Below are 23,186 nucleotides of genomic sequence, written 5' to 3'. Positions count from 1 at the left end.
AGCAAGTTTTTAAATCTCTGCAAATAGGGTTTCTTTCCATTTTAAAAACCTTACATAGCACAGACACTCACACGTGTATCTACTTATACACGTTTCATATATATTATCTATTTACACTTTATATATAATATGCATTTAGACTTGTATATTTACACTTCCGTACATTTACACTTACGCATCTATTCAGGCTAGTATCTATTTAGACTTCTGTACTGTAGCACTCCAACACCTTTTTAGACCTCTCTGTTTAGACTTTGATGGCTACTTACGATGATATCTATTTAGACTTCGTTATCTATTGACACTTACGCATCATCTCTACTTAGATGGCAGATAATATCTGCTTAGAGTTACTATGACAGACACAGTAAGCGCAGACCGCTCGCCCTGTAGGTGCCACATCTCTCGCTCTGGCTCTGCTCCACAACCCTTCCCCTCCGCCCCCGTGCCGGGACGGGCTCCCCAGGCCACCAACTGCCCCTGGCCCCCGTTGGCCCCGGGCTCTCCTCAGCAGCCAGCCCTTGCTGCTGCACCCGCGGGGCACTCGCTGAAGAGAGAGTTGGGAGCCTCCGGACGTAGGGCTGGGCCCTCACCCTCAGTACGCTGAATGACTGGCAGGCAAACCTGGGCTGGGGGGGAATCTACAGAGCACCATGAGACGCTGACAACCAGACACCTGAAAAACAAAAATCCCAAATTGTATTTCAGCAGGTTAAAAAAAAAAATAGCACAGAAGAAAGTAGAGGAATTCAGTCAGAACAAGGGACAGGACAGCAGTTGAGCTAAAGGAGGATTCTGTGTAAACAGATCAGCTCAAAACACAACACATCTTTAAAAGCTAGAGCGATTTGAATGCTTAAAACCAGTATTAAGAATAATTGAGATGATTTTGAACACATTCATAGCATAACAGTAAAACTCTTGCTGGTGCTGGAAAACGTCTCCCCCCTTCCTTACATCACCGCTGCAGAGAGCCTCACCCCTGCCAGGCCAGAGGACAAGGGTGTACCCGCAGCAGCATCCACGCTCAGGGATCCGCCACAGCAGCCCTTGCCCTGCTGCTGCACATCTTGTCTGCTTGGTCAATAAAGCCACAAGTAAAACGTAAAACTCCAAAGAGTAAAATGAAAAATAAATAACATATCTAATTAATTCACTTTATGCTAAAAAGATGTGTTTATGTTTACATAAATCCAATTTAAATGCTTGTACTTAGAAAAGCATGTGATGTTCCTTTCGCATTAATTTAACACACAGAGCTGTGAACTGATACTATTAAGTTATCTGTCTCTGAAATACACAGCTGCTACTTGACTAGGAGGTTTTTTGTGTGTTGCGTAATTAGGAGGGGCATCTGGCCGGCTGCACTGCCCAGGGGAGTTGCTGCTGAACTGCCAGGGAAACTCGCAATTGAAAGTGAGACGGAACTGAAGTACTGCGGAGCGCTCCATCAAAAGATTGGGAAAAGAACCCTGTAACAGGGTTAAAAAGCCTCTTTTTAAACACACAGAACAAATACCTAACTGCTTAAGTACACCTAATAAATTGTATGCTACAGCTACTTGGCAGTTACAGTTTAAACAATGCAAGTCCATTTGTAAACTACACAATTTTAACTTTTTTTTCAAGTTTTATTTACAGAAGAAAAATGAGTGAGAGAAGAGATTCCTCATATGGTTTTACTTTCAAAATAAAAGAAAAAACAAACAAACCAAATCCCCAGTTGTGCAATCCATAAGGCTACCAAAAAGGACTGGCAGATTCGCTAATGCCTTTGGCTGTACCGAAGCACGCAGAGGAACACGTTTTTACGATATTTCAACTGCTGCAACCAAGAACTCAAAGACCTGCGCTGCCAAACTTGAGTTTCCACTTTTTTTTTTAAGAGAGAGTGAAAAATCTTGTTGCTGATGACTTCTACTGTCAAGTACATCATCTCTGAAGATCCACTCTGATAGGACGTCCATAAAATGTAACTTCTTTGAATGAGAAAGATTTCCATTCTGGAAGATCTTTCCGACTGAAGTCAAAAGTTACACACTGCAGGTTAAGGAAAAAGGGCATCATTGAAGCAGCAACTCACCAAAACCACATCAGGACTCACTCTTGTCACTAGCGACAAGGCTGCTATCATTTTTTGGGAAGCCTAGGAAAACACATGGAAGCAACGCTGATTTGTCCTGGTTTGTCCACATCTCTTCTTCGACCCTGATTGCTTTTAGTACAGATGCTAGCATCTCAGTAAGGTTTGAGTACTACTACAAAGATATTTTTAAAAGTTATGGACTGAAATAGCATAAAGCTTTTATCATGAAAACAAAGTCTGTTTCTTCTGAACTCTATGAATAGTTTTTTTTCCCTCTTCTACTACAAAGTTACTTTCACAGTATCATTTAATAGTAAGCACACAGAAACAGAAGATTACGCTTTCAGGAAGAGAAAATAAACAGAGGGAAGTAAGTTTTGCATAGGCACAACAGGCTCCAGGAAAGCCCTTATTTTAGTACTTGTGTTAAAATAGTTCATAGAAAAACAATAGGAAAGTTGGCACATTAAGAATGTTAACTTCAAAGTCCACACTCCAGGTACCTTCGGAAAAACGCTGACACACCTTGTAGATGTACCTTGTACTTGCAGACCACTATAGATCCTCTCCATCCGTCTTGTACTTTCAGGGCAGAAGAAAGAGTGACCAGAGTGAAATGGTGGCAGTCGACATTCAGCTGAGAAGGGGAAAACAAAAAAAACCACACAACCCACCAAAAAAACCCCCAAAACTTTAGCATAAAGCTGGGTAAAAATCTAAAGCTTCCTTTTTGGGGGAAGGTTTGTGAAGACTACAACTGAGTGGAGGAAGAAGTATTTTGCATCACCTTTGGTACAATTGTTGATACCAGTCCCTAGAGCTTTTGCATTTTTTTAGAGAACTGTGCCTTTTTTTTTGACTCCTTGGCAGCTTTAGTATCACTAGAACCACTTTCCTAGATACATGCAGGTGACAGACACAGATACCTACACACATCTTCTGAAGTCTACATTTAGCCAAGATTTCCTCCCCCTATACAACCCAAGTTGACTGTTTTTGTAGAGCAATCCATCTGTCCTTGTGAACTGCCTTGTTGCAAAAAAAAGGAATGCTTTTTGTCAGGCCATTTCTCCAAATGGTCAATATCTTCTAAAACTGCAGTCGTGCCACCAAACCTGCTTAGGGTCCCCTCCCAGCTTTTGACTGTCCTTAGATTTAACAGGCTCCTGCTCAATTCCATCTTCCAACAGCAATAATACGGCACGCTCTCAGACCTGGAGCACAACTCTATGGATGTCCGCACAGACCTCACTGTTTTGATGAGGAGCCACTGAGCGTCCCTGCGAGCACAGCCGCAGGCACCGCAGCAATTTCACCTACACCGATTTTAACAACCCCGTGGCAGCGACAGCTTCAGAATATTTAGACCAGAAACAAGGGAGAAAAATAAAACAGCTTCATCCTGTGCACAGGAAAGCAGCAGAGATGGAAAAGGGTCGCCATTCGTAGCACTTAGAGAACAGGCGTTCTCCCTCCACTCCTAAACCTACCTGTCAGCTCTAAACATCACAGCACTGCTGTGGCCACATCGAGAGCAGGGAACAACAGCCCGGCCGCTGGGCGTTCACATGACAGGACACGAGTGGAGGGGCCTGTTTTGCCACACACAACCCTGAACCTCCTGAAAATTTACGTTTACCAAAAATAGCCATTTGGAACATCTTGCCAAACAACATTTGGCAATAAGACTTTGATATTTATGACACACACAAAAGTTTTTGTTAACTCACTATTTGATTCCTGTTATTGTTTTTCCTCCATAAATTCTACCTGTAGCATTCTACCTGCAGCCAGCTTATTCACTACTGGTTCAAGCTTTTAAATGTGCTGGTATTACCAGCACTTTTACACAGCCAAGTAACTTAATTGCTCTTTTAAAATTCTCCAAACAAAAATTAAAAAAGAGAAGCAGCAGCAAAGAGCTCTGCACACTGGCACCAGTCTACATTGCAGTCAAAAAAAAAACAAACAAAAAAAAACACCACAACAAAACAACCCAAAACTGCACACCAAACCACATCACATACAAAAAAAACCAAAAACAAACAAAAAAACAAACAAACCAGAAGTCATGACATTGTATTTTTTTTTTCTTTTTGAGCTCATCTCTGTCTCGGCACATTGTCTTGTCAGAGCATGAAGTCCAGATGTCCTGTATCTCGATGACATTTGCATGCAATTAATACATGTTCACAAATAGTCCAGATCTGTAAAACTGACATTATTTTTGTGGTTTTAATAATCATAACTCCATTTTACCAACTTACTTATAAGTTCGTAAGGAAACTAACTTTTAAACACAGTCTCTCCTTGAGGAAGAAAACAATGATTCAACGCTCCCAACCACGAGGGAGTGGTAGGGAAATTGATGAAAGCGAAGACAAACAGCAGCAACATTAAGTGAAATTTGGCTTTAATTCTGATGATGTACTCAAGCGACTCTCCAAGTCTACACCTCAGTCCTAAGAATAAGCAGTCCTTTTTTGGAAGGACAAGATTTTTTTTTTTACTTTAAAGTCCTAAAATGAAGACTCCACTGAATACAATGTGGATTGAGCCACAGGACAACATGCCATAAAAAATAAAATCCAAATAAAAATCAGGTTCAAATATCAGCGTCCATCATGTCTCATTCATCACATTCCTACTAGCACCTAGCTGCTCAAAAAATAACCACACTGACACCAATATTACTAAAAACCGAATTACGCATATAAAAATAAAAGGCTATTTCCAACTTGCCCATAACATCAGTATGAAACAACAGGAGAGAGCACTTGTCCCTAAAGCAGGTAACGGGCAGCTCTCACAGCAGATGAAAGTTCATTCCTTTACATGAAAGGAAAGCATTCCTAACTATCAACGGACCAATTCAGAAATGAGGCGCGTGCTCTCTTAACTGCAGTTTCCACCAGCTTTTCCGCACTGGCAGCAAATCTGCCTTTTCCACGAGTTTGATGTGGAGCATCTGTGGTGCCCCTGAGCTCACAAATGCTTCTCCCCGCTCCCCCAGCCCACTGCTGGTCCCGGCCCCCACCCACCCCCGGCACACCGCCCTGCCGCGGCAGCGGTGGAGAAGGCAGCAGCGCTGTTCTGTCCCTGTGCGGGGCCGGCCCCGCAGTTCCGCCTTTACGTGCCGAGCGCCCGCGGCACTGCGCACGTGGGGCGGGCAGCGGCGTGTCCTTACCGGGAGGCAGCAGCGAGCGCGGCGGCACCGCACCGCAGCACCGCATCGCCGGGACGGGCAGCTCCCACCTGCAGTACCGGGCTTGGCTCGCCAGGCGGCAGCACCGAGCACGGGCGACAGCCACACTCCGCTTGCGCGACAGCTGAGCTGCGGTATGGGTATTCCGGCGCCTGAAAGCCCGCAGAAAACCGCACGAAACGGGGAACAAAACTACACCGGGACCCGCGGGAGTAGCAGGAACTACGCCACTCCACGTACGCCCGAGAGCAGTGCGGCGATGTGGCAGCAAGAAACTGCACCTCCCTGCACGCATTGGAAAACAGAGCATGGGCACTGGGCATCTGAGTGCGGAAAGACTACAACTCCCGGCGTGCTCTGGGTCGCCGTCACGTCTGACCGCAGGCCCCGTGCCCCACGACTACACCTCCCAGCATGCCGCGACAAGGAGCCGTCCCTGCGGGGACACCGGTCGCTCCCCGCCCACCGCCCCAGCGCAGCCTCGCGGTCCCCAGCGCGGCTGCCGGCAGCCCCCGCCACTTTCTGTACCCGTACTCAGACCCCGCTGGCTCGGTCGCCACCGGCTCCCCCCCACGCAGGCACGGCCGCACTCCTCCCGGCTTTTCCCGGGACCCGCCGGTCCGGCTCCCGCTCACCTTCTCCATCGCTGCAGGCGCAGCCGCAGCCCGGCGGCGCTCGGCGACCGCTCCACTCCCCCCATGGCTCGCACTGGCCCCTCCACGGCCACCCGGGGCAGGGCAGCACCAGCCCCTCCAGCAGCACCCACCCCTTTACAGGGAGGGGCCGTCTCCATCACCCTCACTGCCCGCACCTGGGGCTCCTCCAGCCCCGGCCCGCAGCTGGAGCCCGGCAGGAACTGGGGGCCATCGCCTGACCCCCACACTGCATCACCTCCTCCCCTGGGCTCCTCACAGCCCCTGGCCCCGGGCAAAGGGAGCAGAAACGCAGCCATGAAGCCAAAGGAGACAGCGAGTGTTTTCTTAGTCACGCACACATAACAAGTCCAAGCAGTGACCCTGCTCTGGAGCTTGCAACCTCTGATCCCCGCCGTGTCCTCCACAACACCTCTGCAGTCGTTCCAGGAGCCATGCTCCTGGGTTCCATGGGGAACAGTATCCCGGAGCTCTGGGCTGCTGGGCAGACTTCAAGGCTGCCAAAAACAAAGAGCAGGGCGCAGAACACTAGAAGAGAAGAGAAAAGAGGCAGCTTGCAAGACAAGGGGGTGTAGCAATAAATCACAAAAAAGGGAACAGGATAGCGAGAGAAGAATGGGGACAGGGAGCACAACAGAGGTGGGCAAAGAAGCAGTGGGGAAGAGGAAGAGAGGCAGCAGAAAGACAGAGAGGGAGCAGGACAGAGACCAAAGGACAGAAAGCAGGATGGAGGTGCAAGAAAAACCTGAGCCAGGCAGCATGACAGAGAGGGAGGTAAAGACAACTAGGTGCAGGAAACCAGAGCAAGAGAGATGGAGCAAGATAATAACATAACAGGGCAGAGAAGAAGGAATGGAAAAACAGGGACAGGGAGCCGTGACATCAAGTGTTGGATGAAAGAGGTGAGAGCAAGGAGACAACAGAAAAAAACCTCATAGAGCTACATGCTAGAGGGCAGAGAGGGGAGAATGAAAAAATAGGGACAAGGAGTCTGAAAAGAAAAAAAAAAGAGAGAGCTGGAGAACAAACAGTAGAGTGATGCAAACAGAAAGTACAGGGGCAGAATTATAAATCAGGGTCATCGGGGAGCCAGAGACAGCAAGTTGGATAAAGGAGAAAAGCGAGAGGCTACAGGGACAGAGGGAAGAATTGAAAAACCTGAGACTGGGAGCTGGACAGACAGAGAGGCAGAAATAAATGGGCAACAGCAGCAGACTACAGGAGAGAGAGGGAGCAATAAGGACAGAGGACCAGACAAAACACAATGTGAAATAATAAAAACAGGACTGGGCTACAGGGAAGAGGAAAGAATTGAAGAACAGAGACTGAAAAACTAGACAGGAGTGACATGGAGAATAAAAAAAACAAACCAGTGACAACTTACAAAACAGAGAGCGAGCTGCAGGCAGGGAGGGATGGAGGGGAAACAAACAAATTGCATGGAGCTACAAGACAGAGAATGTAGAATTAAAACCCAGCATTATAACCAGGTGTGCTACCTTTGTGGATTTAGCCCCTAGCAACCACCTCTGTGCAGAAATGAAAGAAATACCTCTGCTCTGTGCATAAAAGACTGGCTTACTGCACACCGGGTAAAACAAACCCAGATGTGGGACAACAAGACAGATAAGGAGCAGGACAGAAAGCTGGAACAGGAAAGGAAAAAGTGATGGGAGGCTGAACAAAGGCAAAGAGAAACAAAGACAAAGTAGGCACAGGAATGGAAGCAAAATAAAATAGCCGTGGCCTGCAAGACGGAGACAGAGACATTAAAAAACAGCCATGGGGAGGAGCGTAGAATGACTGAGAGAGAATAAAGAGACCAAGAGCAGGACAGCTCTGGAGGAACAAATCAGCTGTGATGAGTACTGACAAGAGAAAGACCAAGAAATTAAAAAAAAATAGTGAGGGAGAGAGAAAGGAAAGAAGAGACACCCCTGCTGAACAGGGGAATACAGTTAGAAGAGACAGGAGAGCAACTGGGACAGACAGAGAAAAACAGACAATAAAGCAAGAGAAAGCAGGGCAGAAGGGCAAAAAGAGGAAAAAGGGAGTGGCAGCTGGGCAAAATAACAAAAAAAAAGCACTGACCAAAGAAAATAGACAGAAAAAGGGACTGGAAGAAGGCAGAGGTAAAAAAAGCACAGTGGAGATGGGGAAAAAAAAACCAACCTTGCATAGGAAGCAGGACAGGGAAGAACATGAATATGAGCAGGGTTCAGGATAACAGGATATAGCAAGAAACGACAGGACAGGGAGCAAGACAGACTGACAGACAAAACAGAGAGGGGGAGAGAGTGAGTATGCACTCATGAGAAGCACGGGGGTTGGAGAAATTAAGATAGATCTTGAAAGGGCTACAAAGGCACATCAACTTAATAAAGGCCAGGGAACAGCATGAAGGCCCAGAGACAGCAAGAGATGAACAGGAAGGAAAAAAACAGGCAGCGAGAGACAGAATGGAAGAAAAACAGCAACACCAAGCAAGACAAAGGCATACAGTGAGAAAGGGAAGGGAAGAGAGAGACAAGAGGGTAGGGACTCAGAGCAGCATGTAAAGGCACAGAGAGGAAACAAACACCAGAAAACAGACCAGAGAAATTGCAAAGAAAAAAAGAGAAGGATGCAGACCAGCACAAAGGGAAACAACAAGAAAAAAAAAGGATGGCTGCAGGATAGAGACTGAGAAAAGTAAGACTGAAAAAAACAGAAGGAGAAAGGAGAACAACAGCCCAGATACAAAGAAAAAGGGAGCAATATAAGAAGAGAGAGAAAGGGAAAGAGAAAGATGGAGAAAGAGAAAAATGGGAAAAGATGAGATACAGGGAAGCTAAGAAAATCACAGCAGCATGAGAAAAAGGGAAAGAGGCAGCTGGGGGAGGGCCAAGGAGGCCCTGAGATGGAGAGGAGGGGAAAAGGGGCCCCGAGGGCCCAGGACTCACCGCAGCTCTCAGTGCTCCAGGGAGAGTTTGCCAGTTCAGACCCTTCTTTCTCCTCTCTTCCCTTCCTCTTCTGCCACTCCAGTTGCTTGTCTGTCCCAAACCTAACAAAAGAAGGGTATGCATTAAAGCTCTTATGAGACAAAGCTTCTAGAAACATAGCCTCACTCACCCACTACTTGACCATACCACATCTTAAATTATGCATATAGACCCTGCAGTGCGCTTTGGCGATCTAGCCTGCTGCGGCCTTCAAAATACCATTCTTCCTCACCCAGAGAGGCAGGCTGTCTCTTTCATGCAGTGGGAGACAACTGCCGGTCAGACGGCCTTCAGTTACATCTTCCGGAATACCAGTTCAGTGATCGGTGTCTGCCTTCGTCCGACCGGACTGTGCACCAGATTGCGGCTTTGCCTCCACGTTGCCCTTGAGAGAGTGGCTACCTGGAGCAGCTCCACAACCACTACTGCCCAAAAAGAAGAGGAAAAGGCACTAAAAAGCAAGTACATAGGACAAAAACAGACCATCAAGACACTGGGAATGACATCGAGAGTCTAAAGCATCAGCCAGGCAAGCCTTGCAACTGTCCTTGCACCCTGATTTAACCCCAGTCAGCAACTAGGCAGCACACAATTGCTCAATCCCTGCCCCCGACCCGATGGGATGGGGAGAGACTCAGAAAGGTCAAAGTGACAATTCTTGTGACTTGAGATAAAAACAGTTTCATAGTAAGGAAAAAAACACCACCACTAGTAAGGAAATGAGGAAAGAAAGAAATACAGAAAAATAAAACCCAAGACATGCAACTGATACAAATGAAAACACTTTTAAGTTTCAAATAAAAATATGTCGAGTGTTTTCATTTTAGCATGAAAGCTGGGGGTGGGGGGCACTGGGCAAGTTGGGGAATACAGGCAGCACCCTGAGGATCCCAAGACAGAGGGGTTATGGGGAGGTGGTGCCAACAAGTGGGGCATCGCACAGGGGTGGAGCAGTGGGAATGGGGACACAAAACAAGAGTGCAGGGCATGCAACGGGCCAAACGCAGGGGAAAAAACTCACAAGGGAGAAAACCTTACACAGGGGGGGTGTTTTAGTGAGAAGCATTTGGGAGGGCAGAGAAACACACAGAGAGGGACAGTGAAGATGGATACGAGGGAGAGACAGACACACAAGGACAAGGGGTATGTGCGGGTAGAAAGGTGCATAGGAGAGACGTGCATAGGGATGACCTACGGCAGGGGGTCCACGCAAGATAATGCACAGCAGATAACTCACTGGGCATACCCTGCACGAGATGACCCATGCCAGACAACGTACCCACACTGTGTAATCCCCAGCAATAACCCCTCCATCTTCCACCAGGTCACACCAACTTTCCCCAAACCAGGTGGCTTTTTTTTCCTTGTCCATAATATACAAATTACTTTTCCATGGGCACAACATGCTCCAAAACACACCTCATTTGATTTCTTATTTGTGTCTAAATATTTAGTTGAAAAACTACAGAAGGAAAACTCCCACATTATTAACATTCACTTTAAAATCCATGTGGCAAGTCCCTTCGGAAAAATGCAGTCACGCATCATAGACATACCTTGGATTTGCGGACCACTACGGCTCCTTTCCATCTGTCTCGTACTTTCATGGCCAGGGAAAGGGAAACCACAGTGAAATGCTGGCAGTAGACATTCATCATTGAGGGGGAAAAACCCTGTAGCATTAAGTTAGCTAGGCATCTGAAGCTTTCTTTTTTGGGGTACGTTTGCCAAGACTACAATCGAGTAGACAAAAAAAAAAGTATGTCGCATCACCTTTGGTACAGCCACTAGAGCTTTTGCATTATTCAAACAGCCATGCTTTTTTTTTTTTGACTCAGTGGCTCCTTCAGTTTCACTAGATTCACTTGCCTACATACAGGCAGGGGACAGACACAGACAGCTACATACATTTTCTGAAGCTTCCGTTGAGCCCAAGTTTCCCCACCATATCCCAGGTTGAATATTTTTGCTTAAGAGCACAGCAACCCATCTGTCTTTGTTAACTCTCTTGCTGCAAAAAAAAAAAAACACAGCAATTTTTTTCAGGCCATTTCTCCAAATGGTCAAGATCCTCTAAAACCACAGTTGTGACATCCAACCTACCTCGGGTCCCCTCCCAGATTTGGACTGTCCTTAGATTTAACAGGGACACACTTGATTCCATCTTCCAACACAGCACCGCTCTCAGACACAGAGCGCAACCCTACAGACGTCCACACGCACCTCGCTGTTTTGATAAGGAGCCTCTGAGCATCCCTGTGAGCACAGCAGCATGAGCCACATTGGTTTTACCTACACCCATTTCTGCCAATGCAGTTTCTGAAGCTTTAAACTGTAGATCGTATCTTGACACCTCGCCATAGATGAAGCAAGTCATAACTAGACTTTCACAAAAACCTAGTAACAAAAACTGCAAACTTACTGCAGCAATAGCTTCATAATTATTTATACCTGGAACAATGGAGAAAAACAACACAGCTTCACCATGTGCACAGGAAAGCAGCAGACAGAAAAAAGTCTGCATTCATAACCCTTAGAGAGAACAGGCCTTCTCCTTGCGTTCCTCAACTCATCCGTTACCTTGAAACATCACACCGCTACTGTGGCAACATACAGAGTACGGATCAACAGCCCTGCCACAGGACATTTATGAGACAGGACACAGAAACACAGGGATATGATTTGCTTCACACAACCCTGAATTCCCTGAAAATTTATGTTTACCAAAACAGCCATTTGGAACACATTGCCAAACTTATGTTTGACATACACAAGTTTCTGGTAACTTGTTATTTGCTTTCTGTTACAGTCATTCTTCCTTCAGATGTTCTCCTTGTAGCCAAGTTGTTGGCTACCGGTGCAAGTATTGACCTTCCTGGTATTACCAGCACATTTACACCGGCATCTAACTTAACTGCTCTACTAAAGTAATGCAAATGAAAATTACAGCAGTAAAATAGGAATGAAAGAAATGGAGAACTCGGGGAGCAACAGAGCTCTGCAGGCTAGCACCAGTCTCCAGTGAACTCTATTAAAAAAGAAAAAACACAGACAAAAAAAAATCAAACAACAACAAAACAAAAAAAATTACATTTTACCTTTTTTCCTTTTGGAGCTCGTCCCCGTGTCAGCATATCGTTTCATCAGAGCATGAACTCCAAATTACCTGTACCCCAATGACATTCACACGTGATGAATATGCACTCAGAAATAGTCCCGATGCGTAAGACTGGTGTCATTTTTATGGTTTTAATAACCCTATCTCAATTTAAGCGACTTAGGCATTTCTGAGGAAAGTAATTAACTGTAAAACATAGCCTCTCCTTGGGTAAAAAAAAATATGAATCAGCTCCCAATCACAAGGGAGCAGTGGGCAAGCTAATGAAAATGAAGACCAACAGCAGCAACATTAGGTTAAATTTGGCTTTAATTCCAATCACATACTTAAGCGACTCTCCAAGTCTATACCTCAGTCCTATGAATGATTAGTCCTTTTTCAGAAGGACAAACTTTCTTACCTAGAAGTCCTAGATTGAAAGCTCCGCTGAACAGAACTGGATTGAGCCGTTCTATGTCACTACATCGAGCCACAGGACAACAGGTCATCAAGGCTCTAATGAAAGAATAAAAATTAAGGTTAAACATCACTTACCATAATGTTTCAGTCATTACATTTCTACTGCCATCTACGTGCTCAAAACTTAACTATAGTGGCACAAGATATAGTAAAAATTGAGTTACGCACATAAACGGAAAAGTCCATTTCCAACTTGCCCGTAAAATCCGTAGGAACAAACAAAAACATTTGACCCCAAAAAAGGTAACAGTAGCTTGAGGAAAACACAACTACCAAGGGACCAATTCAGGAACGAGACACTCTGTTGAAGTGCCACGTTTCATCAGTTTTTCTGCACTGGCAACAAACAGATTTGCCTTTTTCTCTGTGGTGTTTGACATGGAATTACTTGTAGTGTCCTTGACCTTAAACCTTTCTCCCCGCTCCTCGAGCCCCACATGTGCGACTACCTAAGCAGCAAGCGTAACCAATCATGTAGGGTTTTTTTTACAACGCAGAAGGTGACACCAGGAAAAGAGGACACCAAAATTGATCCTGTTTGTCACACCCAGACAATGGCAAAAACAGCCAAGAATTCTGCTAGAGGTGTCAAGCAAGGCCAGGCCGCATACCCAGGACCTGTTTCTCTTCCCTTCGTCAGGTACCAGGGGGACAGCAACGCTTCCTGCTGCCGCCTCGCATGTGCCCACTTGCAGCGGGACTGCCTCACGAGACCTGGGGGACCCTCACCTCATTTTTGCTCTCTGGAACAGGAGACACCATCCACACAGATAGAGACGAGTAGCATGGATTTAGTCCTCGAGGGGAGAGGCCAGGCTCTCGCTGGCAGAAGGGCAACTTGCCTCCCTGTTGCATGTAGCTGCTTCTTGAGGCCAGCCCTGCTTGCGCCTGGCCCCTCTTCTGCCTTGCTGGGAGCACAGTCCAGCAGATAGATGTTCCAGGAAATAGACGCTCCAGCTCATTGTAGCTCCTGTTCATTACAGTTGCAATTAATTTTGGTTCAGGCTCATGCATGCTCTCAACAGTGGACTCTTTGTCTCATTGCAGCTCCCGCTTGCTACAGTTCTCGCTAAGTTAAGTCGCAGCTCTGCACTGAAACACCAGATTTTTTTTGTTCTCCTCACAAGGTCCAGCTATTTGGAACAGTTCTGGTTTTTGACAAGGTCATAAATCAATCACTGTCACAACTTTAATATTACTATTAATCATCGTGGCTGTACATCGTATAAATATTGATTAATTAGTTTGTATGTTTAATTACCTAATAACAATTCTAGGCAGTATGCAACAAAGAGCCAGACCCGAAGAGGGCATATGGGGTCTGGAAAGTGCCTTCACCCTCAGAAACCATCTCTGACATAGAGTTTGGCTGGGTGCACATAGGCCTCCAGAACTCTGGTGTCTGATGTGACCAGACCCCCACCTGTGGGGAGGGTCCATGCACCCTGCCTACCCCTGCTGTCCCCCACAGTCCCCAGTGCCCTCCCAAACCCCCTGCAAAACCAGCCAAACTGACTTCTGATTTTGGCCCCCAAGCCATCTCACTCAGTGCCCATTTCTGAGCCCAAAACCGCCACTACCGAGCCTGTTCTCAAACCCAGCAATGTAGCACTTTTGACCTCTGTTCTGAGCCCAAAATCACACGACTTAGTCCCCTCTGTCAGGTCCTGAAAACGCATGACTCCATCTGTTTCTGAGCCCTAAAATCAGCCGTATGAGCCCGTTTTCAAGCCCCAGGAACAGAAAACCTGGTTTCCATTTCGGGCCCCAGCTCACCCCAGCTTCTTTCTCCCCGTGTGCGATGCCGAGGGGTGGGGCAGGGTACAGCCCTGACCCCCAGGGTCCCCCCATGCAGACTGGGGAGCGCTTGGGAACTGCGCAGGGTCCAACCCCAGGGCAGCCTGCCCGCCCCCCAGGAACCCCCAGCAAATCCCGCGGCAGCGCTCGGCCCAGAGCCGCTCTTACCGGGGGATGCCCCACCCGAGACCCACAGAGCCCCCTCGCCTGCGCAGCCGACCGCCCCCGCCCCTATTTAAGCGCCGCCCGGGCCGCACCCCCCTCCCTTTAGCCCGCTGCCCGGTCCCGGGCCGAGTGCTGTTCTCCGCCCCGCCGCGTGTCCAGCCCTGTCCCATCCCGTCCCGAACGGGGAGAGCTGGGTACAAGTGCGGAGCCCCCGGGCAGCGCTTGCTCAAGCCCCACCGATGGTCCCATGCTGCTGCTGCTGCCTGCCTTGCCGGGCCCCCTCTCCCCAAACCTTCCCCCTGCCCCGCACAGTGGGTGGCACACGGAATCCACGGGCAGGGGCACCCCGGGTAGCTGCAGGGCCAGGCTGCCCTGGGCACAGGGCACTGCTGTAGGGAGGCAGCAGAAAGATGAGATCGGGGGGATGAGCATAGGAAGCTTTTGGAGGGAAAGGTGATGCTCATTTCCCTTCCCAGCATCTAAAAAGACCTAACACCATGCATGCTTTCCTCTTTCCTAATAAATAGGTTTCTAAATGACACCCAACAGAGTGAGTGCCTTCCTTACTGGGAGCGGGACACATCAGCACCCTGTGTGATACAGCAACCTGCAGAAAAACATACTTGATTCTCAGAGCTGGCATGAAATCTCTGCTTCTCTTGGCTTCGTTTTTTTTTTCAGCCACTGTTCAGCAAATGCAGGCCACCTCTGAAGACCCCACGGCACTCCGGCGCTTCGAAAGGCAGCACGGTGCACTACACATCTCACACACCCATGTTCCAAGTGTCTGACAAAAGCATCGCTTTCTGCCATGAGAAGCCAGATCTGTGCTCTGAGATTTGTCTGACACATCGCTCACTGCAAGTTCCCTGGTTATTTTCTTTAACCTTTCTCCCCATGTTTCTGATATACTGCATCAACAGTAACACCTAAGTACCAGGGGAAGTTTGCTTGAGGACTTCCTAGCAACAGTCTTTTTCTAGATTTTACTTCCTTCGTCAGTTAATGTAAAACATCACAGCAGATCCTCCTGCAAGACCCAACGTGAAACCCAAAACAATTTCGGTACATGCTACCAAGATGACCTGCCACAGGGAATGACAGTCCACCCTGAGAAGTACTATTAGCCACGCAACACAGAGTTACTGGATAAAGTAACCGGACAGGGATAAAACTGTGCTATCAGCTGTGCATAGCCCACCTCTGAAGCAAACAGCCCTCTCCCAACAGCCTTCCGCATCAGCCTTCTGCTCCCCACCAGCCAAGCCCTTAACTGCGGTAAGCAGGGAAACAACTCAGGCACTGCCGAACAGAGGGAAAGGCTGAGTCCACTTTCCATGTAGCACAGAAAGAGAAGACAGTTTCACAACTGCACACAAGACCTTTGCCTCACTGGAAGCTCATCTGAAATTCCTGGTTTAAGTGTACCTGTTACAATGCCTTCTCATTCAGAGGGCTTTGGGAATTAAGGTGCATCAGCTTGGGTTTAAGGTCCCCTTGGCAAACGCCACAGATGTACGCAAAAGCTATGTCACCACAGGCACTTTGCGAGCTGGAAAAATACAAAGCAAAAACTTCCATTCATTAGCCAAGCTGTAAATGAAGTTTTAGCCAAACTTAGAACTTAAGTTCTTCCTAGGGTCACACCACAGATGTGAAGCACAGTCTATTTCCTAGATCTATGTGTTACAAAAGGTTTGGGGGGCTGCAGTATAATTCCGCAAGGCAGAGGAAGCGAGGAACCTCAAATATGAGCTATTTTGTGTCAGAACAAGCCCGGTGTTGACAAACTCATTTCTGCGCATGGTTCGCAAGCCCATCTTAACACCACCCTGCATCTCCGACTTGCACCTTTTTAATACTCTAGGGCTCAGCAAAGAGGAGGAATGCAGGCTGAGTCCACAGCAGTGTCAATGAAAGCTACCAAAGGGGAAGGCCAATGGGTAAAAACATCTGTGATAAACCCAATAGATTCAAACAGATCGTCACCCACCTGCACATACAACGAAACTCACTCAAGTACTCTGAAGCGAAGTCAATACCCCACTGACTCAAGGAGGTGTCTGCCAGGGACTACACTGTATTTATAAGAGGCCAGGTGACCTGCCTCAAGGAAAATAATACCTGAAGCAAAACACCATCCCTCAGATGACGCCCAAAAGTCATCACCTCAGTGATCCTCGTGTTTGCTGGTATTTTTATTTGACAAACAGACTTTTATCCATGGGTCTAAGAACTTGAGACATGACCAGCAGTGACTAGTGGTTTCAAGGCAAGAGGCCCTCTCAGCCAGGCTGGCTCTCAACAGCATTGCTTTGGCAGCAGTACCATAGATGCTTTCAGTGAGGTGAAAATCAGAACCTCTCTAGAACAAAGCTATAACCCAAATAACATCCCTCCTGAACATATTCCCCTCACCCCCTGTCAGCAAAGCAGTTGAGACAGCTGCTACCTACAGGTGATAGTCCATGCACTCAGTTACACTGCTTACAGGCAACTTGAGACACAAGGTCTCTGAACAGTTACTTTCATCACAACAGCTTTGCCCCATCAGCACTTTTTGTCACTCCAGCCACTCCTTATCAAGTCCTCTTGTGCACGCCTAATATAAACACCTCAGGGAGAGCACAGGGCCTGTAGCACATACAGTCAGGAACAAATTATACAAGTGACAGGGGAATAGGAATATGGACAGAACACAAGGCAAAACTAACCCCAGCTTGAAAGAGAAACCAACAGAATATCCTCTGTTGACTTCATTTCCTGTTCAAAAACCTCTAAGCCTCCTCTCATCAGCGGAGTCCTTGCCCTTAGCCAAAAGGCAAAGGAAACGGCTACCAAAGTGTTTGTCAACTGGTAAGGGAAGAACATCATTGCATGATACACAAGCTGTTAGCACCAGCTCAGGAGCAGTCCTGTTGAGCTCTCCATGAGCCCCTCAAAGAGAGTGGTGCAGCCAGCCTCTACTCCACCACCCCACCCCTTCACTGCCAGACCCACCTAAACCATTAACTGCAGAGCCAAAGCCAGGCACCCAGCTGGAAAAAGGTTGGGGAACTGCCCTTCCTCAGGCTCCTGATTCCACAGGAGGATGCCCCCCTGTGCAATCAGCTCTGTGCTCGGCCCAGGACCTGGCAGAATTCAGCCGTAGAGAGGACAGGATTAAGTGGGGAAGGTTTGCTCAGGAGCTGCAGACACAGCTTCGCTTTAAGCAGTTTCTAGCTATCACATACCAAATGGGGGGAACTAAGTACTCAAAATTAGTGTACTGGACAAAAAAAAAAAAAAAAAAAAAAAAAAAACAATTTAGTGGGTTTTCTTTTCATTAGGATTTTTAGGGGGTAAGAATCAAGACATCCAGGACTTAAGCTTTGCTGATGCACGCATTGGCTAGACCCTCCTTCACATTTAGTCACTAAACCTCAGTCAGTTCCACAATTTGTCACAAACTCTCAGCAATGGATCCTTTTCTGTAGAGAAGTAAACAGACCAATACACTGCCAAGTTTTGCCCTTCACCTTCCACCAATGCTGACAATAACTACATACAGTACCAGGCAAGGCTCAAAAAGTGCACATCCAAGTTGAACTGACTTACCTTAAGTTAAGCAGAAAGTCAGCAAAACCAATATTCTCTCGCTTCTGAGGCAAGCCATATCATTGCTCTAGAAAAAAAAGCAAAGAGGCACACATTAGTCAAGCAATTAGCAAATAAACAACTTAGTTTACCAAATACCATGGTGTTTCATGCACAGAAGAAAACAACTTTTTTTTTAGTAGTTAAAATATTAATGGAAGTTACTGGCTGGTTACAGGAGCGAGCTTCATTCTGACTCACGTATTTACGGCTTTACCAGAGGAAGCAGTTTTAGGTTCTTTCCATCTCCTCCTAACACTTGGGAAAGATATTTTCCACCAAAGTCCTTAGCAATTTCCTCTTAAGAACAAAAGCAACCATTAGGAATGAGCGAGAAACAATCAAAGATTTGAGCAAGATTAAGCTAGCCGTTTTCTGACAACACAGAACAAATTCTGGAGCTGGGCGGCACTCTGTTCTTTCTCTCCATAAGCAACATTGCACACATCTGCTAACACATACTTATCATAAACAAAGCCATCTCCTGACCAAAGGCCCTAAAGTGCTCTCACCTCTGCAATACTAAAAAAACTGGCCAAAAACATTTGACTTGCAGATTCACATTTCAACTCCACTGGTGGCAGAAAGCAGGAAAAAAAAAAAAATCTTCTCCTCTGTGATGTAGTCATCACAATAATTCTGCAGCAGGTGGGAAAACAAACACACTTCCTCCCCCACAGCCACTCCAAGTGAAATCAAGAAGCACTCATGCTTTTAAACCGTCTAGGATTGCCGTAAGCAATGCGAGACCAAAAGCAGACTCCTGACTTGCGCATAGACTGCAAGGGTGATCTCAAGTGTGAGGACTTACGTCTGCAAGGTTGGATTGCGATTGCCCAAGTTCATTTAAAGTGTTTCATGTTCCCGAGAACATCAAGACTACCACAAACTGATGATTTTTTTAACGTGTAGCATTTTGGCTCTTATGCACCACCCCTCCCTCCCCAATTCATTAAGACAAAGCAGAAGTCTTTATTCCCACTGCACACAATTAGTGTGCAGTAGTAGGTTCTTACTTCGTCCCAGAAAATGATCCCACAAGAACATTTTGATCTAGACTCAGATCCACTCTGCTTTAAATAACCCTATTGACAACACTTCCTCTATCCGTCTACCATCAGTGAAGGCAGTAATCTACGAGGCCAACAGCAGGAGAGAGGAGGAAAGCAAGGACAGCCTCTTTCAGAGCGGGCAGGACAACACGCACAGCATGAGCACACACAGGAGACTGCATTACCTGCAAAGCACAACCTCTGCCTAACGGCAGAAGGACCACCTCACATTGCCTCATCTCGGGTAAAACCATTTTGATTAATGAATGCCCGCCTTCACTACACACACCTGCTAGGTACCATTTCTGCCATCCTGCCCTTGTTCCTACAAGGCCACTACCTCTCTTCCTGTCTCCCTGACAGCTGACCGCCCATGCACATCTTCAATCCAAGGGCTGTGCAGGTCCTGCCCGGCCAACTGCTAGGGCAGATGCTGCTACCTCAGCACTGCCGTCCCTTCCACACTGGGGCAGGTAACAGCTCTCTGCCAACAAGAAACCAACTTCGACAACAAAGTCACACCAACTTCCACTCAGGCCAGGCACATGGTTCAGTAAATGAACAGCTTTGACATTAATCAGATCCGCTCACTACAGGGTCTTGACACGGGCCAGAATCCGAAAAAACTGAGGCAGCATTGTGTCACTTAGACAGCTACTGGCACTCACTGCACCCAGGTGTCTTTGAGCCTGGATGCTTTCAGTGGGAGCCAGGTGTTCACTTTATGCTACACTAAATCTTGCCCTGGTTGGAGGCTTCCTGCCCTACCTGCCTCCAGAGGAGAACCGGCCTGGGACCCAGCAGGCTGGTCCTTAACAGGCACTAAGGCCCCACCAACTCACCATTGAGACACAGGCCTCTGCTCCTTCACTGTCCGGCAGCAGAGGAACTCTGTCACCTCCTGAGCCTCCACCTACATCCCTGGAGCTGAGAGACCACCCAGAACCCTGTGCAACTGGGCCCCTCAGCTGCTCAACTGCAAAGATCGGCTTCCTCCCATGCTAGGGAACACATATCCCTCCTTCCTCATCCCTGTAACTTCCAGAAGGAAAACAGCCCCTTCCAGGCTACCTGCATCAGCCCCAGTGCTGTTCTAGCAGAGCTCTCCTCTGCCTTTCCTCCCGGCAGCCTTTCTGACAACACCCTGCTTGCAGTCCCCTCTGAAACACAACAGAAATGCGGCTTGAGGCACCGCAGCCCTTCCTGAGGGCAAACATTAGCAGCTTTTTAGTAAGAGACAGAGACAACATGTTACAGAACCTGATCTAGAAAAACTGGGCTAAACGGTTTCTGAGGGCAGCCTCAGCAACTCAGCACACCAAGCATAAGACGTACTGCTCAAAAATAAAATAATTTATCTAAGCCTTCAAGAGTAACACCACACCACCGACCTCAAACGAACACTCTAATGATGAAAATAAAGAACACTTGTTTTGAAGGAGCTGCAGCAGACAGATCACCACCTCCTTGATTGCTCTCCTGCCCTTTTTTGTTCAAGCTGATAGGGTTCACCACCATGCAGAAAAATTCTGGCTAAATTTACATGGACTATACGGAACAGCCATGTGACCTAGCAAGAGATTCACAGCACAGGTATATCACATCGTGAGCTAAAGCATTTGTTACGCAGACAGAGCCATGCACTAAAGAAAGGCTGCTCACAAAAGGCCAGGCCTAGGACAGATATATATTAATTAAAAAGCACAAGGGGCTCTGTAACCCTGTGCAAACCTCGCCATGCCTACACACCCACACTTTCAGAAATAACCTACCGGAATGGCCGGACCGAGCCATTTGCTGCAGTCACAAGACACCAGACCATTACACGGAAAAACACGAGGTGGGCTAACAGATTTTAGACAAAAGCTACCTTCTCTTCCCCCCACTCAAGATCTTTCAGATTACAGACCTGCCGTCTGCCACACAGAATGGACTCAGCCAACAGGTTTTCAAACGGCCTGAAGAACCGCACCCTGAAAACGAGCGGGGAGAGACCTGCGTTTGACAGTCGTTTGCTGAACCGAACCGTTCCCGACCGGGGCTTCCCTGAGGGGTCCGCAGGCCACCGGCAGCCGCGCCGCACTTACCTGCGTCACGGCGTGTCGCGCCGCTCGCCAGAGCCGCCCGGGCCCGCCGGCTGCCCGAACTGCTGCATCCTCAGCCGGACCTCGACGAGGCGTCCCCCGCTGCCGACTCCATCTTCCCCCGGCCGAAACCAGACCGTCCTCCCAACCGCTGCTCAGCAACAAAGGGAGGCGGCCCCCCCGCCCCGGGTATTCCTCAGGCGAACTAAGGGTCGCCTCTCCACCGCGGGGGCAGAAGCCGCGCCCTGCGCTCCGGCCGCTCACCCCAGGGCCCGGGCTCACCCGCCGGCAGCCTCCGGCCCGCGGGCACAGCGGCGCTGCTCTCCGAGGCGGCTGACGCAGGCGAGGCTCATTGCTGCTGAGGGGATGGGGGAAGGCTGCCTCCCGCCGCCGCCTCGGCGCAGCCGGCCCAGCCCCCAGCAGGCTCCGCCAGCCACACCGCCTGCAGCGAGGGTCGGTCTTCGAAGCAGGACAGCAGAGTGGCCACGAAGACACCACACGGCCCGATCTTCTTACGGAGCGGCAGCTCAGACTCCACGCTGGCTGACCGGCCCGGCCCGGCCCGGCCCGGCTCACCCCTGCCGCACCCCGCGCCACACCCCACCTGAAGCACGTCGCGCGCGGGGCAGCCAGTAAAAGGAGTCGCAAGGCCCCGCCCACTCGTTGGCCCCACCCGCCGCGCGGGACCGCCCCCGCACCCAAACGTGGAGCGCCGGCGCCCCCTGCTGGGCAGTTTGAGCCACTGACAGCCAGCGCCCCCTCCTGGCCGAGACCACCTACTGAGCGCGGCATTCCGCGCCCCGGTCCGCCGCGCCCCCGTCCGCGTCCCCGTCACCCGCCCCGGTCCCCACGCCTCTCCCCCCCACCCCTGCCATAGTGCCCGAGCCATTTCCCACCGCTCGCAGCCGGGTGCAACGACCGGGCGCAAGGGGCGACTCCTCCCGTGTCCCCCGTCCCCCCGCGAGCCGGACGCCACGGCCGCCCGTGCGGTCCCGGGGGCCACCTCAACCCGCTGCTGCCGCCGGGCAGGGCCCTGCCTCATCCCGGCTGGCGCCGCAGCGTGAGAGGGCAGCGGTGCGTCGGGGGGACTCTGACAGCTGGGGAGTCTCAAAACCACTCGTTCCACTGAGGGGGGCAGAGAGCCCGTGCCAGCTCTCCGCGGTGAGGGATGCCAGGGTCAGAGGGGACTCGCCTGCAAGGCTGGGCCAGCTCCTTTGGAGGTGAACTAGCGGGAAAACATTGCAGGTCCTGGTCACGTCCCTGCCGCATGCTGTCACAGAGCTGCTGAATACAACTGCCATTGGTGACAAACACCGCATCATTGAGGAAGGGAGGGAGCAAAAAAGAAAGGAGCCTGTGGCCGCAGGCCTCCTCTAGCCACACGCAGGAGAGCTCGGGCCTGTGGGGCCATCCTGGCGGGTCACTGCCCTGCGCCACACCAGTCTGTGAGCTGGGGGCTGACCCATGCCTGGGGACCAGTGGTCAGCAACAAGCAGAGGGCCCGAGGCTAGCCACAGTCTGCTGAACAGTCTGAAGCGTGGGACATTGAAGGCCCATGTTTCCCTTGGAAATGTAGATGTCCGGCCTTGGCCTCCACCTTACCCATGCTGGCCCTGTGTGTGTGTGTCACTCCAGAGAAATTGTATTTTCCTTGTGCATAATGTCAACTGTCCATTTAGCTGTGCCCCCAGCAATTACTGATATTTTCAAAGGCTCGCAATGGATCTGGTTGATTACTGCTGTGATGCCTCACAGAAGAAGAAATAACCTCTTTCCAAGGGCCTGACTTTTTTTCTTACAGTCCATAGCTGGCTTTTGTCTCTACAGCATTCAGTTTGTCTTCTGTCAAGCTTCCTACCTGCTATAAAACATCTTGATGTTTTTTTACCACTTGCTCCACAACTCTCACCCTTCCCCTTTTAGCCTCCCGGCAGAGGAGACGTTCCCTGG

At 49.0% G+C, this 23,186-nt stretch overlaps 3 long non-coding RNA genes across 4 annotated transcripts; all 3 read right to left on the bottom strand.

Annotated features, from left to right (window-relative positions):
* Positions 1–265: 265 nt before the first annotated feature.
* On the bottom strand, positions 266–3,259 carry LOC147600789 (uncharacterized). 2 transcript variants are annotated; one of them, XR_015258441.1, is made up of 3 exons: positions 2,590–3,259; positions 2,084–2,146; positions 266–676 (listed from the first exon to the last, which is right to left on the bottom strand). It is a non-coding gene; the product is annotated as an uncharacterized LOC147600789 (long non-coding RNA). The 2 variants fall into 2 exon arrangements; XR_015258440.1 differs by lacking the exon at positions 2,084–2,146 and having other exon boundaries at positions 2,612–3,259.
* A 3,144-nt stretch (positions 3,260–6,403) lies between these two features.
* Positions 6,404–12,540, bottom strand: LOC147600788 (uncharacterized). Its single transcript, XR_015258442.1, has 5 exons — positions 12,444–12,540; positions 12,024–12,091; positions 9,158–9,350; positions 8,887–8,987; positions 6,404–6,472 (listed from the first exon to the last, which is right to left on the bottom strand). It is a non-coding gene; the product is annotated as an uncharacterized LOC147600788 (long non-coding RNA).
* A 717-nt stretch (positions 12,541–13,257) lies between these two features.
* Positions 13,258–21,772, bottom strand: LOC147600787 (uncharacterized). Its single transcript, XR_015258519.1, has 3 exons — positions 21,240–21,772; positions 18,062–18,128; positions 13,258–13,472 (listed from the first exon to the last, which is right to left on the bottom strand). It is a non-coding gene; the product is annotated as an uncharacterized LOC147600787 (long non-coding RNA).
* Positions 21,773–23,186: the final 1,414 nt, after the last annotated feature.

This window comes from Chlamydotis macqueenii, chromosome 4, assembly GCF_036417535.1.
Source record: "Chlamydotis macqueenii isolate bChlMac1 chromosome 4, bChlMac1.mat, whole genome shotgun sequence".
Classification (NCBI taxonomy): Eukaryota; Metazoa; Chordata; class Aves; order Otidiformes; family Otididae; genus Chlamydotis; species Chlamydotis macqueenii.
The sequence above is the reverse complement of the archived record's forward strand: the minus strand, read 5'-3'. Positions and strand labels throughout refer to the sequence as shown.